Source organism: Rhododendron vialii, chromosome 2a (genome assembly GCF_030253575.1).
Source record: "Rhododendron vialii isolate Sample 1 chromosome 2a, ASM3025357v1".
NCBI classification, from domain to species: domain Eukaryota; kingdom Viridiplantae; phylum Streptophyta; class Magnoliopsida; order Ericales; family Ericaceae; genus Rhododendron; species Rhododendron vialii.
The window spans coordinates 34352299-34368617 of NC_080558.1; positions in this window are offsets into that span (position 1 = coordinate 34352299).

Here is a 16319-nt window from a genome sequence, read left to right on the forward strand (position 1 = left end):
CTGATAAAAAATTTAAAGTTCTGTTATTGTTAGTAGGTAATTATAAAATGAAGACTAACAAATTTTGGTGGAAGGTGCGGTGGAAGCAAGAAGCTAACAAATTTTAACCATGAGCTAAAACATCTAGTAGCAGTGCACATTTCGTTTCCTTTTTTACTTTTAAGTGGACAATTTGTGCCATCCATGGGAGTATGGAAGTGGAAGTGAACGTGTGGCATGAGAGTTGAGAGTATGTAGTATGTACGTGGGAGTTAGGACATGTACGTGCATTTTTTTTTTTTTTAATGTTTTGAAAATTACAATCTAGGAATTTAGGATTGAAGGGTTGGAGGCTTATGGGGCTCAATCACATTTTGTAGGGTATTGTGTAGCGTTGTCCCAATTCAATAAACGGGACAATTGAAAAAAAAATTGAGTTTGACCTTTTTTTTTCGTTTTTCTGTGCACCAAACGCTAATATTGTGGTTGTTCGATGCACAAAGCGACAAAACTTAAAGCCTTTATCATTTTCCAATACATCGAGTGGGTACAATGCTTGTGTGCACGGGACAACTAAAAAATATTGAAGTCAGTTTAATTTTGTGGTATTCGCCATATAAGAAAAACAAAGTTTTGTTTTGTTCCGTGCATGAACAGGGACGATAATTGATATTGCATTATGTGTGGGATGAGCCCTACACACATGTGAGAAAGTTGTGGTTGATAGGAATGTATGTAGCATTCTAGATTTTTCATTTCTGGTAACATAAAAAGGGCATGAAATTATCCTGAAAAAAGGGCATGACTATTAAACAAAATCTAGAGACAATTGATGAGTACTGAAATCAAACGTTGTTGATCACAACCTCTTATTCAAAATCTAGAGACAAAAAAGTGGAAACAGCATTAGGAAAGCGAATGTGAGAATATTAAACAAAGAAGCAAGAAAAATGCATGAATACAAAAGCAAAAATATTTAAACCTTTGAGCAGTTGATGAGAACTTAAAACAAACGTTGTAGTGAATTGAGCAATCTCCTAATTCAGTGTAGTTCTTGAACATAGCCTTTTGCTTTCAAAATCTGCAGAACCAAAAAGCTGAAACAATTCCGTTAATTAGGAAAGAAACTGTGGGGGAAGTGAAGATACATGACAAAAAGCGGTGGACTTACTACGTATGAATTGATTTGTTAACTTCCCCTTTTGACAACAATACAAAAATGGTGAGGATTAAAGAAGAGGAAAAGTTAGGAGTTGCCTTGTTGAGGATTAATTAAAGAACGAAAAAAGTGATGAGAAGTTGCATGAGAAGAGATTAAATAGTAGAAGAAGAGAAAAGTGGTAAACGTGGGGTTTTTTTAGTGGGCAGGTGTTTTAGGAGGAAAGGAGGGAGGGGTGAATGGGAAAAGTGGTGAACGTGGGATTTTTGTTTGTAAGAGGGAGGGGTGAACGTGGGTTTTTTTTCTTTTTCTTTTGGGAACATGCGGTTTTTTGTTTTTAAAGAAAATGGAAAATCTAGGAAATAAGGATTGGGGGTTTGGAGCCTATTGAGAGCTCAACTACATTCTCTTAGGATATTGATAGATAGATAATGTTACACACAACAAAATTTGTGCACAGATTTGGTGTGGAACTCACTACGGGTTCCATACAAATGATTCGAGTCGTTTATTAGATATACTGTAAGACATTTTTTCAAGGGTTCACGCGAAAAATCAGCTCAATTCGATACGTATAGATGTTTGATTTAATCATCTAACTTTTTATTTGAATTTTAGAATAATGAAAAGTTAGATGATTGAGTCGAACACCTATAGGTATTGGATTGAGCTCATTTTTTTGTGGGGCCCTTGAAAAAATATTTTATATGTAATGGCCCACACACGAATCTATGCGCAATCTGTGTGAGAATACTCTGTGTGCACTGAGGCTACAGCCCCTCTGGAGTGGTTTCAAGAGGAATGAGACTTATTCACGGCGCATTTCAGGAGGAAGGAGACTTATTCACAGTTGTGCCGTGAATAAGTCATTTGCGAAAGCGCCAAATTATAGCCGTCCATTTCTCACAATCAACGGTCCAAATTTTAATGAAACTTTTCTGGAATTTCCAGAATAGTTTCATTAAAATTCCAGAAAAGTTTCATTAAGATTTGAACCGTCCATTTCACTTTGGATGCACGCAATCTGGGCTCCGTAAACTTTTTTCACGAAAACAACCGCAAAGAAGTTTTTCTCTTTCAAGGGAAAACAAAAGAAAAAAATTTGATTTCAAGCCAAATCATTCGTTTGGACAGGGTCGGCCTTGATATCTTAGAGGCCTAAAGCAAATTTTAAAATGGAGCCTAACTTTAAGAAAAAAATTCAATATAGGTGTTTAATATAAGAGATAAAAAAAATTGTTATTTACTCTAGAAAGATTAAAAATAATATTTGAGCTTCGTAATTTAATTAAGATGAACTTTACAAAAATTTATGTCATTAGAAAAATATGAATCAAACATATCAAATTACTGGTCATACACATCTAACAATTATTCCCTCTGTCCCATTTTGTTGTGCCCTTATTTTTTTTTGAGATGTCCCAAAATGATGTGCTTCTTTCAAAACTTTCCATTTTTGGATGTCTCTATTACCATTTTACCCCTCATTTTCTCCTACATTTAAAAAGGTTAGAAATTCAAATTTTGAATTTGAAAGAACACAATGTGGAGTAAATAGGCACCATGCTCCTCAATGACATGACAGCCTATAATTTGATTCACCTCCAATATCATATTTGGGTTCAGTTTTTTTTAAACATAATTTTAATATTTTATCAAGAGGTAAAATAGTAAAATTGAAAAAAGTCAATGCAATTATGATGTTTCCTTAAATTAAAGGAAAGTCAATATAGGCGAAATAATGTGGGACACAGAGAGTATTTATCAATGTCTGATGAGTGAAGGTTATGAATGTTTCCAACATTCAACATCCGTCTTCATGACCAGCGCTTGGTGTGGATTCTCACAACACCTAGGGCCCGATTGGTTGCATCATAGCCCCCCTCCATAAGTTATCCTCCCGGATTATTCCTTGAAGCGACAGTTTTGGCTTCCTTTGGTTGCCGATTCTTCCCCCTCCATAACTCATCACCCCTGATTAGTTTTATCCTCTAATCTGGCTAAAGAGGCATAAATTATGGATGGATTTTGAGGTGGGGAAAGTAATCCGGGAAAATCCACCTCTTTTTTGACGATTTTGGCCTTCTTCATCCGACCATTGAGCACGCGGAGACAAGAAAAAGGGTTTAATGTGTTTCCTCTGGATTTGCGATTTTTTTGGGTGTGGTGATTTAGTGCGATTTTTTACAGGTATGATTTCTGCGATTTCTAGGCTTCAATTTCTACGATTTTTAGGGTTTCATCAGTGTGTTTGGTTAAAGTTTCAATTTCCGCAATTTCTAGTTTTCGTCTGGTGCAATTTCTGGGTTTGGGTTTCGATTTTTTGAGATTTCTGGTTAAGGTTTGGATTAGTTGGATTTATGGGTTTAGGGTTTGTATTTGTTGCAATTTCTTGCAAATCTCGTTTTAATTTTTTGGTAAACTGTAAACCCTTTCTGAAATTCGAAACCCTAACCTAATTCCCAAAAATTATGGCTGTAGCTTAGGGTTTGAACTTATGGCTTTAGTATTTATTTTTTTGCAACACATGCATGACAGTTTTTGTTTCGATCACAGACCAAAATGGCTAAAATAGTTGTTTTTGCTAGGTGTGTCTTATATGCATTTTCATCTTCACTTTTAAACTGAGTAACATAACCAAAGAAAAATAAATTACAATGCATTTTGATCTTCATTTTAATGGCTGAAATAACTGGATCGCAAGGTTTGTTAATAACGTCTCCTCCTCCACCTCAGTCCAAGCCCGACGTGCCACGGAGCACTCGTAGATGATTGAATAGATATCGGAGAAAGAAAGAGAGATGAAGATTACCTGCTGACAACGACAAGATCCAAGCTATGAAAGTTGAATAACGACAACACTATGAGATCCAAATGTGAGAGAGAGAGAGAGAGAGAGAGAGAGAGAGAGAGAGAGAGGCCCAAAGCAAGCCAAAAAACCTTGCCTGGTGACGCGAGCTGGTGTACCAAACTCTGAAATGATGTCCTAAATATTGAGGCTGCTGGGTGTGAGATTTCACACATTTCCTCGCCAGTTTGAGAATTTTTTTATTTTGGTTAAGCTGATCGAGATGCTCTAACAATGTATTTTTTTAATTACTAAAAAAAATTGACATGTCATATTTTTTGAAAAAAAAAACCCAGATTTTTAATTTTTATGTTATTAAATTAGTTAATTTATTAGGAAAACTAAATATTTATGGCTTATATTGTGCAAAATTAATTGTATATACATAATCAAGGTTGGTACTGAATAAGGGCAAATTCGTCATTCAACAATTTTTAACATCATCCCCCTTCCTTATCCCACATTTTATCCTGCAAACTGCTTTCCACGCTCTAACCCCTTTCCCCTTTTACCAAATTATTCCCACCCTTTTTACCGAATTACCTCATTTAGTTATATCTTTTTGTTCATATCTTTTTCTCTTTTTGTTTATATTTTTTCTCTTTTATTTATTTAATAATTTTTATATCATTCGTTTATTTAATATTATTTGTTTAACTAAATTTTTTATTTAATTTCTTAATTCTTCTTTTTGCTTATATCTTTTTTCTCTTTTATTTATTTAATAATATTTTTTATATCTTTATTTATTTAATATTATTTGTTTATCTAGGAACTCAATTATGGAGTATTTACACTCAACTCTTGGTGGACGATACCCGTGGCGATGGGGCCCAGAGCACACTCGGCGAATCTCCATCCTACTTTAATTTGAGTGTAATTTCATTGTAATTAGTTTTGTATTTTATTTGAATTTCTTGTAAGATGTCCTCTATATAAAGGACGCGTCTATCTTTGTATAATCAGGTTTTGGATTGTCCTCTTTCCCTCTCTAAAATCCTAGCTCTCTGCTCTCCCCCTCCTTTGTACTTTGGCTCCAGGCCTTTTGTAATAATAAGGTCAGTTTGTTTGTCAATCCTTTTATATATATTCTTGTATACTATTTGGTATCAGAGACATTTATGGCTTAAATTAATTTGGTATCAGAGCCATTTATGGTTCAATAAAAATTTAATGTAAGAAAATATTTTAGGTAGTGGAACGTCGCCCAAGTCGCGTTCGGATTTGTCCGGGCATGAGGACCCGGGAAGGGTAATTTGGCCTTGCTCCGGTAAATTGTTGACAGACATGCTATCCAAAATGTTGTCTTTCATTTAAAAAAAAGGCAAAATCATGAAAGAATAATTTATATGAGCACTAACACAATAATCATACTTTAATGAGAAAATTATTTAGATCTGATAATGATAAAATTAAAAACACTGAATTGGTGGAATATGCCAATGTGCAAGAACAATTAAATCACTGGACTATCCCTCCAGTACGCCCTTCTACTATATATGGGCATGGTATGTTTGAATTTAGAAGTAGCATGGCAATAAAAACCATGGAAAGAATAGAAAGCCTAGAGCTTAATGATAAGATAATAAATCTTATGGATCGTAGTGATCTTATTGCTCACATGCATAATTATAAATATGTTCATATTGGTTTAGTGCAAATAGCCCTTAAACCATTAACTTTATTAGGAATGGATACTTGCATTCAAGTTACTTTACGAGATGGTAGGTGTAATAATTGGAGGTCCTCAATTATGGGGGCTGTAGAGACCAGTTTATGTCATGGTCCTGTTTATTTTAATGCTTACCCGAATCTTACTCTATCACTGGCGAATAGAAACATAGGTGAAGTTCTAAATTGTAGAATCCAGACTATAGGTTATGACTTCTTACCTGGATTTGAAGTAATAGCAGTGGTTTGTAGAATTTACTATAAAATCATGAATACTGTTAATCCAAGGGTTTGTCAATTACGACCTGCAGACCAGACCGTCCTGGTAGAAACTAATATGTTAACATCCAATATTGCAACCAATAGGTTGATAAATTGGGAGGAAATTACATTTCCCGAAAACTGGGTTATAAATAATGCCGTTCCACCCAAACCAATTGTTAATCAAATTGAACAAATAGTTCAAGACAGTGATGGAACTGGCTCCTTAAATTTCAGAAATTTTTTGCTAAATAGCTACCTTAGAAGTAAGAGCACTAGAAGTAGTTTTTCCGCAACTCAAATACCTTATAGAGTAAGTGTTCTTACGACTAGTAGGCACTTTACACCTGAAATTCCTGAATCTCAACAACCCCTTGAGGATATTAATATTGCCGGAATAAGAATATCTGAAAATCAAATTCAACATTGAGTTTATAATAGTGCTGAACCAAGGGAATCTCCTAGTGAAATGAATTTTACTCTTAATGGAAATAATTAAGATTTGTACTCTTGAAATTAGGAAAGAAATAAATCAAGAATTTCAGCAACCAAAATACCAAGAATTTAGGAAATGGTATTTTTCAAAATATGAAAATCAATTACAGATTTTCAAAAAAGAATTTTTATGATGGGATAGAATATTCAAAAAAGATTATTCCATTTATCCAATGGTTTTATGGTAAATATTATATAGAATTAGATCAATCCATAAATGTTATGGAAGATCATAAAAATTGGAAATTAATGACTGGAACTGTTATTAGGGCAGTCCATCCCCCAACTGCTCCTTTAAAATTAGAAGGGAGCACTAGTCTTGACTCTTCTCTAGAAACTGTAGCTTTCATTAAACCTACAGAAGGAAGTAACTTGCATCTTGGTACTATTGGATCCCAATTAGTCCGGATTGAAGAACAAGTGACTCAGGTCTGTGAAGAGATTAATAATCTCAAACCTAAAAATCAGGAATCCAAAACCTGTCCTACTAATATTAGACCTCCTGTTTTAATTACTGGTTTTAAATTAGCTAATTCTTCAAAGAATTCTAAATTATTGGAGGAACTTGATAAACGATTGAAGGGTCTTTCTATAAATACTATTTCTGAGGAATTAGACCTAGAGATTAATGATCAAGAGATTTTAGAAATAGAAAATTCTTTTCTCCAATCTCAAAATGGGACTGTTAATAAAATCCAATATCCTTCCAAATTCCCTTATGGAGGGGCTAATAGATATTATTATCCTAGGCCAACTCCTCAGGATATGTTGTATGAGGAAAATGGTTTCCAACAACAAATGGCTTATAGTGGTAATTCTATCTATGAATGGAATATAGATGGGATGACTGAATACCAAATCTTTGCAGTAGTACATCAAATGATGATGTATAGTACCATATGTAATCAGAGTAAAAATACTGATAAGAATATAGCTGGTTGGATAACAGTTGGTTTCACATGAATGATTAAAGGATAGTGGGATAATGTCTTAAGTGCAACCCAACGTTCAGAAATATTGAATGCCGTTAAACTATGTGACAATGGTCAACCACAGAAGGATGTTGTTTATACACTTGTTCAAACAATTATACTCTATTTTATTGGTAAATGGGATAACCAAAGGAAAAGGAGTAGAGAATTGCTTCAAAATTTGAAGTGTCCAATGTTAACTCATTTTCGTTGGTACAAGGATGTCTTTCTAGGAAAAGTAATGCAAAGACATGATGCTAATAGTGAGCATTGGAAGTCCAAATTTATTGATGGTTTACCTCACTTTTTTGCTGAAAAAGTTAGGAAAAAGCTGAGGGATCAGAATAATGGTTTAACAATTATTTATGATAATTATACCTATGGCCAATTAGTTGCCATAATAATCCAAGAAGGAATAACTTTGTGTAATGATATAAAATTACATAATTAATTGAAAAAATAACATTTGACTGGTAAACAAGAATTAGGCCAGTTTTGTGATCAATTTGGGTATGATATGGTTATATACCCAGAGAATTATAAGAAAAAGGGTAGTAATAAAACTACCACAATGAAAAAATATTCTAGAAAGAAACCTTCTAAGAAAAAGAAATTAGACCAATCTGGTTCTAAAGAAGAAGAGTTTTCTAATAAGAAGAAAACTAATAAATCTAATAAAAAGGTCACGGCAAAATGTTTTAAGTGTGGCAAAATAGGTCATTATGCCAATAAGTATAAAACTAAGAAAAAGCTTAATGAGCTTCAAATTGACGAAGAGTTAAAACAACAACTCTTTAAATTAATGATAAACTCAAGTGACTCTGAATCAGAAGGAGATTCAGATAAATGAAGTATCTGATGATGACAATACCTCTTCTAGCTTTGAAGAAGAAGAGATACCTAATAATTGCCATTGTAATAATTTAAAATGTTCAACTTCTAATAATTATTGGAAAGCAATTGTAGAAATGAATGGACTTAATATTAATGTTCTTTCTGACCAACAGAAAGACTTGATTAAAATAATTGATCAAATTGAAGATCCTCAACTCAAAATGAAGATTATTGAAACATGTGTTTCTTCTATTAAGGAAGAAGAAGAAATTGACAATAGACCCCAAATTCCCAATGAAACTTATAGTCTAAAAAATGTTTTAGATCATTTAGAATAGGTTGACAACCATAAATCTGTGACAATTCCTGATCTTAAGGGTGAAATAAACACTCTTAAAACAAAAACAAAACTGTTAAAATCATTTCAAGATAAAGCTACTCAAGAGCTTTATAATATGAATCAAAGAATAGAAATTTTGGAAAAAGGTGACACTGGCCAAGAGGCTGGCTTAACCTATCTAAATATTATTAATAATATTGTTCATAAAAAATGGCACATAAGAGTAAATCTTGTAATTCAAAAAGAATATACAATCACAAATATCATTGCTCTTGTTAACAGTGGAGCAGATATGAATTGTATCCAGGAAGGATTGGTTCCAACTCAATATTTTGAGAAAACTTCTCAAAGTCTCACTAATGCTGGTGGGTCTTGAATGATAATCAAATATAAGTTAAACAATATTTACATTTGTAATAAAGGAATTTGCTTAGAAACAACTTTTCTTTGCATCAGAAATCTCCAGCAAGAATTAATATTAGGAACACCCTTTTTGGCAATGTTAATGCCAATGCAAACCAGTACTGCTAGGATAACCGCCAGAATCGATGGTCATGAAATTTTTTTTGAATTTGTTTCCTCACCTGTTCACAAGGAAATAAATGATATTATGAGGAGAATTTCTAATAAAGATAAACAAATAAATTTTCTTTAGAAAGAAATTCAAATTATGGGTATTGAAGAAACTCTACAAAAACCTTTTATGAAAGAGAAAATTTCTCACATAGAGGAAGATTTCAATAAAGAAATCTGTAATGATATCCTTAATGCTTTTTGGGATAGGAAGAAACATATTGTTTTATTACCTTATGAGAAGGATTTTGACGAAAAGAAAATTCCCACTAAAGCAAGACCTTCTCAAATGAAACAAGAATACCTAACAATGTGTCAAAATGAAATTGACAGTTTACTTAAAAAACAATTAATTAGGAAAAGCTATTCTCCTTGGAGTTGTACAGCTTTTTATGTTAACAAAAATGCTGAAAAGGAACGAGGAGTTCCTAGGCTAGTACTCCCTCCGTCCCACTTTGTTTCGCATGTTTCCTTTTTGGGACGTCCCAAAAAATTGTTTATATCTGACAATCTATAATATTTTATGTATTCAATATGGATCTTATTTGATAGATCTTAATTTATTTTTTAAACAAAGTTTTCGAAATCATAAAAAAACATTATAGATTGTGAGATATAGACAATTTTTTGGGATGTCCCAAAAAGGAAACAGGCGCAACAAAGTGGGACAGAGGGAGTAATATATTAGCCTCTTATCGAAGTCTTGATGTGGATAAGATATCCAATCCCTAATAAAAAGGATTTTTAGACAGACTGAATAAGACAGTCATTTTCTCTAAATTTGATTTAAAATCAGGTTATTGGCAGATTCAATCAAAGAATCTGATAGATATAAAACAATTTTTACTGTTCCGTTTTTTACTGTTCCGTTTGGTCATTACGAATGGAATGTAACGCCGTTTGGTCTGAAGAATGCACCTTCAAAATTTCAAAATATTATGAATGATATTTTTTATCCTAATGCAGAATTTGCAATTTGTTATATTGATGATATTTTAATTTTCTCACAAAACATCGATCAACAGATAAAACATCTTAGAATTTTTAAAGATGTTATTAAGAGAAATGGTTTAGTGGTGTCTGCACCTAAAATGAAATTATTCCAAACAAGGGTCCGGTTCCTAGGACATAATATTCACCAGGGGAAAATTATCCCAAATGATAGAAGTATAGAATTTGCTTCTAAATTTCCAGATGAAATAAAGAACAAAACCCAATTGCAAAGGTTTCTTGGAAGTCTCAATTATATAGGAGACTATTATAAGGAGTTAGCCCAGGATTCGGCTCCCTTATATGAAAGACTTAAGAAGAATCCTCCTCATTGGACAGAATATCATACAAAGGCTATTCAAAAAATTAAGCTAAAAGCTAAGCAATTACCATGTTTAGCAATTGCAAATCCCGAGTGGAAGAAAATTGTAGAAACAGATGCATCCAATATTGGATATGGTGGCATCTTAAAGCAATATAATCCAAATTCTTGTAAGGAAGAATTGGTAAGGTTCACTTCTGGACTTTTTAAAAATACACAAGTTAATTACAACACAATAAAGAAAGAAATTCTTTCTATTATTAAATGCATAAATAAATTTCAGGATGATTTACTCAATCAACACTTTCTTCTTAAAGTTGATTGCAGTACAACCAAGCAGGTTTTAAAACGGATATTAAAAACTTGGCTTCAAAGCAAATTTTTGTTCGTTGGCAGTCTGAATTGTCTGCATTTGATTTTGATATAGAATATATCAAAGGAGAAAATAATTCTCTACCTGATTTTTTCACTCGTGAATTTTTGCAGGGCTAATTGATGGCTTATGTACTAAATATGGACCTAGAAACATTTCTTAAAACTGCTTGTCCCTCAATGTCGGAGGAACGTCTAAAATTTTTTGTCACAAAAAACAAACAATTTCGAATTGTGATGAGAAATTTATCAAGAGCAAATTGGGAACAAAATTTTTAATGCTATGTTCCAACAAGATTTTATCTTAACCGATGGGCTCATGCTTGTCAGGCCCTCATCCAATTTTATGAAGAATATGGTTATCCGGATTCGGATGAGGTGAATGACATAGTTAATAATTATTTTATATACAAACTTCAGCAAATTCAGGCTAGATTGAAGATATTAACTGGTGCTTAATTTTGTAGGATGAATAGACCTCCTGACCAAGGACAGGGTCATGGCAATAATTCTCGAGGAAAGGGTCGAAATCGAGTCACCCAAGGCGATATTGAAGCCTACTTAAAGGCTCAAAAGCTACATATTCCTTCACTTTAGGATGTAGCTTCGGCATCATCATCACTCTTAATTGAGGAGGTGGTGCAATTTGAAGAAGTTTTCAAATCACTGGAAACCACAGAAATAATAATAATCTTGGAATCACAGGATGAGCAATTCAAGAATGATCCGTAGGAAATTAAGTCCCGCAATTTGGATACAATGAGTTATCCAGTCCCAGAAGGAAAATACAGATATATTTTATGAAGTAATGCTTACAGAATCTGGTTCTGTGGAAAATAACCACACTTATGATAGCAAGATTGGTCAGAAAAGTCCAATTAGCTATAGCAAGGCCATAATTAAGATGGTAATACCAATTAATAAGTGGGGAATTCACCCACAAAAATCAAAAACTTTGTCAATTAAGGCTGAAAATGGAATTCCAGTTAAATATAATTATTGGGATTCCATTGAAGCATGGACAAAGACTTTCTATTACCAAAATCAAAGGAAAAAACACTCGTGGTTTTTCAAATCGTGTCCAAATCTTGTTGGGCAAAATGAATTTCCAAATTGGTTTTACAATTGGTGGTCTAAATTTGGACCTCAGTCTAACTATTTGTCAGCAAAAGTTCGGAAGGAACTAGAGTTCTTCAGCCAGTTTCATCCTCAATTGCGGGGAACTAATACTTCTGAAGGAAAATCATTCATTTTTACAATGACAACTTTTGGTATCCCATGGATTTGGAAATGGAATGTTAAATTTGGAAGTAACAATTTGGGGCTTCCAGTACTTCAGAGAATTTTCCAATATAGATAGTGGAAAGGAATTGATTTGGAAAAGACACTTTCAGATATTAAACCCACCACCCAAGAATTGAAGTTGCAATTAAAAAGAAAGGAGAAATCTTCTAGCAAGAATTCTTTCTTGGAAATTTTGGCCCAAATTAGGGCAAAAAATCCATCTTTGACAGATGATGAACTGGTAATAAAGACCATGGATTACATGAAGGACCAATTTTTACAATCAATCCAAGCTGCACAAATGACTGATGATGAATCCATGACATCAGCAAAAAATAATGAAGAGGATAATAATCATTTTGCTTGTTTAGCAGGAGAATCTCAGGACCCCTATGAAGATGATGGTACTACACCAGCACCAATGCCAACTTTAGGTGACTTTTGGGACAGCATGACCGAAATGATGGCAGAACAGCTGTCCTCTCGAAAAGGAAAAGAGAAAAACCAATAATGCTTTAATACGTCCAACCTACTTTCGGTGGAAGGCTCCAATCATGGAGTATTTATACTCAACTCTTGGTGGATGATACCTGTGACGATGGGGCCCAAAGCACACTCAGCGAATCTCCATCCTACTTTAATTTGGGTGTAATTTCATTGTAATTAGTTTTGTATTTTATTTGAATTTCTAGTAAGAAGTCCTCTATATAAAGGACGCGTTTGTCTTTGTAGAATCAGGTTTTGGATTGTCCTCTTTCCCTCTCTAAAATCCTAGCTCACTACTCTCCCCCTCCTTTGTACTTTGGCTCCAGGCTTTTTGTAATAATAAGGTCAATTTGTTTGTCGATCCTTTTATACATATTCTTTGTGTATATTTTTTCTCTTTTATTTATTTAATAATCTTTATATCTTTCATTTATTTAATATTATTTGTTTAACTAAATTTTTTTATTTAATTTCTTAATTCTTCTTTTTGCTTATATCTTTTTTATTTTTTATTTATTTAATAATATTTTTTATATTTTTAGTTATTTAATATTATTTCTTTATCTAAATTCCTTTTTGATTTAATGTCTTAATTCATTTGTCTTATTTATTTAATATTCTTTATATAATTTCTTTTTTTTTTCTTATCTTCTTATCTTCAACTATAACCACCCTTTCAGATTTTCTTCTTATCTTCAATTATAACCACTCATTCATATTTTTTTCTTATCTTTTTATCTTCAATTATAATCACTCATTCAGATTTTATTCTTACCTTCTTATCTTCAATTGTTACTATTTATACAAGAATATCATTTTCTTCTTACACTCATTTAGAATTCCTCCATACAAGAACCTCAGTATTTCTTCAACATATATTTACATAATTAATAGAAAACATTATGGATGACTACACATTTTCAATTTCAGATAGTTGGTCAGTTGAGTATGATGTTCTACAAGACCAACGCTTAATATCGATTCTCACAACACCTTGAGACCAATTGGATGGAGAATAGCCGCCCTCCATAAGTTTTCCTCCCGGATTATTCCTTGAAGCAACAGTTTTGGCTTCTTTTGGTTGCCGATTCTTTCCCTTGCATAACAAATCACCCCTGATTAGTTTTATCCTCTAATCTGGCTAAAGAGGCATAAATTATGGATGTGTTTTGAGGTGGGAAAAATAATCTGGGACAATCCACCTTATTTTTTGACGATTTTGGCCCTCTTCATCCGCCTATTGAGCACCTGGGGACAGAAAAAAGGGTTTAGTGTGTTTTCTCTGAATTTGCGATTTCTGGGTGTGGCGATTTGGTGCGACTTCTGTAATTTTTTACAGGTATGATTTCTACGATTTCAAGGCTTCGATTTCTACGATTTTTAGGGTTTCATCAATGTGTTTGGTAAAAGTTTCGATTTCTGCAATTTCTAAGTTTCATCTGGTGCAATTTCTGGGTTTGGGTTTTTATTTTTTGAGATTTCTAGTTAGGGTTTCGATTAGTTGGATATTTGGGTTTAGAGCTTCTATTTGTTGCAATTTCTTGCAAATCTCATTTTAATTTTTTGGTAAACTGTAAACCCTTTCTGAAATTCGAAACCCTAACCTAATTCCCAAAAATTATGGCTGGAGCTTAGGGTATGAACTTTTGGCTATAGTTTTTATTTTTTTTGCAAAACATGCATGGTAGTTTTTGTTTCGATCATAGACTGAAATGGCTGAAATAGTTATTTTTGCTAGGTGTGTCTTAGATGCATTTTCATCCTCATTTTTAAACTGAGTAACATAACAAGAGAAAAATAGATTAAAATGCATCTTGATCTTCATTTTTAATGGCTGAAATAACTGGATCGTAAGGTTTGTTAGTAACGTCTCCTCCTCTACCTCGGTCCAAGCCCAGTGTGCCATGGAACTGATTCAAAAATAAAAATATAAACTAATTTTTTGAATAAAGATAAGATGTGAGATGAGAAGAAGAGATACCTAGCTATTTTTACAAAACAAATTTATTGGACACATTTTCACCCAATAAATTATTTGGACACATTTTCAACTACTTAAGAGCATCTCAAGTAGATTCAAGAGCATATTGAGCAAACTGGTCAGGAAAAAACTAATTTTTTACTTTAGCTAGCCCATACATACCAACAACCTAGCCTTTTAGGCTATTCAAATCCCATTAAAACATTATTGTATTAGGATATATACACCATATATGTACACGAAGACTTCCGTTGACCAAAAAAAATATGTAAACGAAGGAAAATCGATATATTCACACCATATTCTACCAACAACCTACCAGAGAGAGAGAGAGAGAGAGAGAGAGAGAGAGAGAGAGAGAGAGAGAGAGAGAGAGAGCCACGTTTAAAAATCGATTGTCTGAACAAATCGATTTTTAGATCAGTATAGAACTCATTACCATTTCTGTAGAGACCCGTAAATTTTGAAATTATTAAAAGGATTCAATAAATGAAAGGATAAGAGGGAAATGTTGGGTTTATTTTAATTTGGGGCTTATATGTTGAGATTATAAGATGAGGGGGTGTGTGTGTGGTTTATGAAAATTTTAGTATATATAGATGCGTATGGGTGTGTGTGAGAATAACATTTTCACCCCCTATTCTCAAACTCACGCCTCTCTGTCTCCTCTCCCTCTCCCTCTCTCACGACTCTCTCCTCTTTCTCTCTCTCTCTCTCTTGAAAACTTCACTTAAGGCTCGAAACCCACAAAGTTCAACCTTCACTCTACACTCTAGATGTGATTATAAGCTCGGGGTTCATTGGTTGAAGCCCGAAAAGAAGTATCCTTGGAGGAATTCGAATTTCAAGTTCTAGGGCTCAATCGATTGGGCTTGGATCTTCGTTTTTGTTCATTGAGGTAGGGATTTCTTGCTCTCTTTATGTGTATATGAGTTGATTGTGTACTTAGATTATGCCTTGATTCGTTGTTGTTGTTGGGGTTTTGCCTTTCGAAGTCTGAAAATTCGCTGAAAAATTATGCGGTATGGATACCCCAAAAAGGGGTATCGATACCCCAGCCTTCTCTGGATAGCAGCCATCTAGGTATCGATACCTCATTTTGGGGTATCGATACCCCCTCTTTTTCTGGACAGTTTTGACATGCTTTGCGCTTTTCATGCTCGTTTGAACCCCGATCACTTCTAGCACTCTTTAAACACCTTTGAATCACTTCTACACTTGCTTGTTGGTATCTTGAATGGTTCATTGATCTCTCGAATCCCTTTGGCCCTCATTGGAAGATAAAAACATATTGAATTTAATGAACTTGGTATCCGTCGGTCGTTCTTGCTTTAGATTGATTTAGAGAACATGCATATGTGGCATGTTGACATGATCGTATTAGAGTTGATATATGTGGAACTTGAGGTTATTAAAGATTGAAAAATGGTTAACATAAAAGAATGCGAAGGAACGATACGGAGAAAGCCACGGATCCATCGTAAGGTGTGATGCCAGAAATGGGACGTACGGGATCCCAAATGCCCAGAAGTGCACAAGAAAGCCACGGATCCACCATATGGTGTGATGCCGGAATGAACATGGGACGCACGGGGTCCCGAATGCCTGAAAATGAGATCCAAACACATAACTTAACGAATATGATGAACTTTGGAGGTCATTACGTTGCTTGTAGTTGAATGGAGTTGGCTTCACGTCTCATGTCCTTATTCTCGATCATATAAAAATCTTGTTGTTACTTATATTCCTCTCG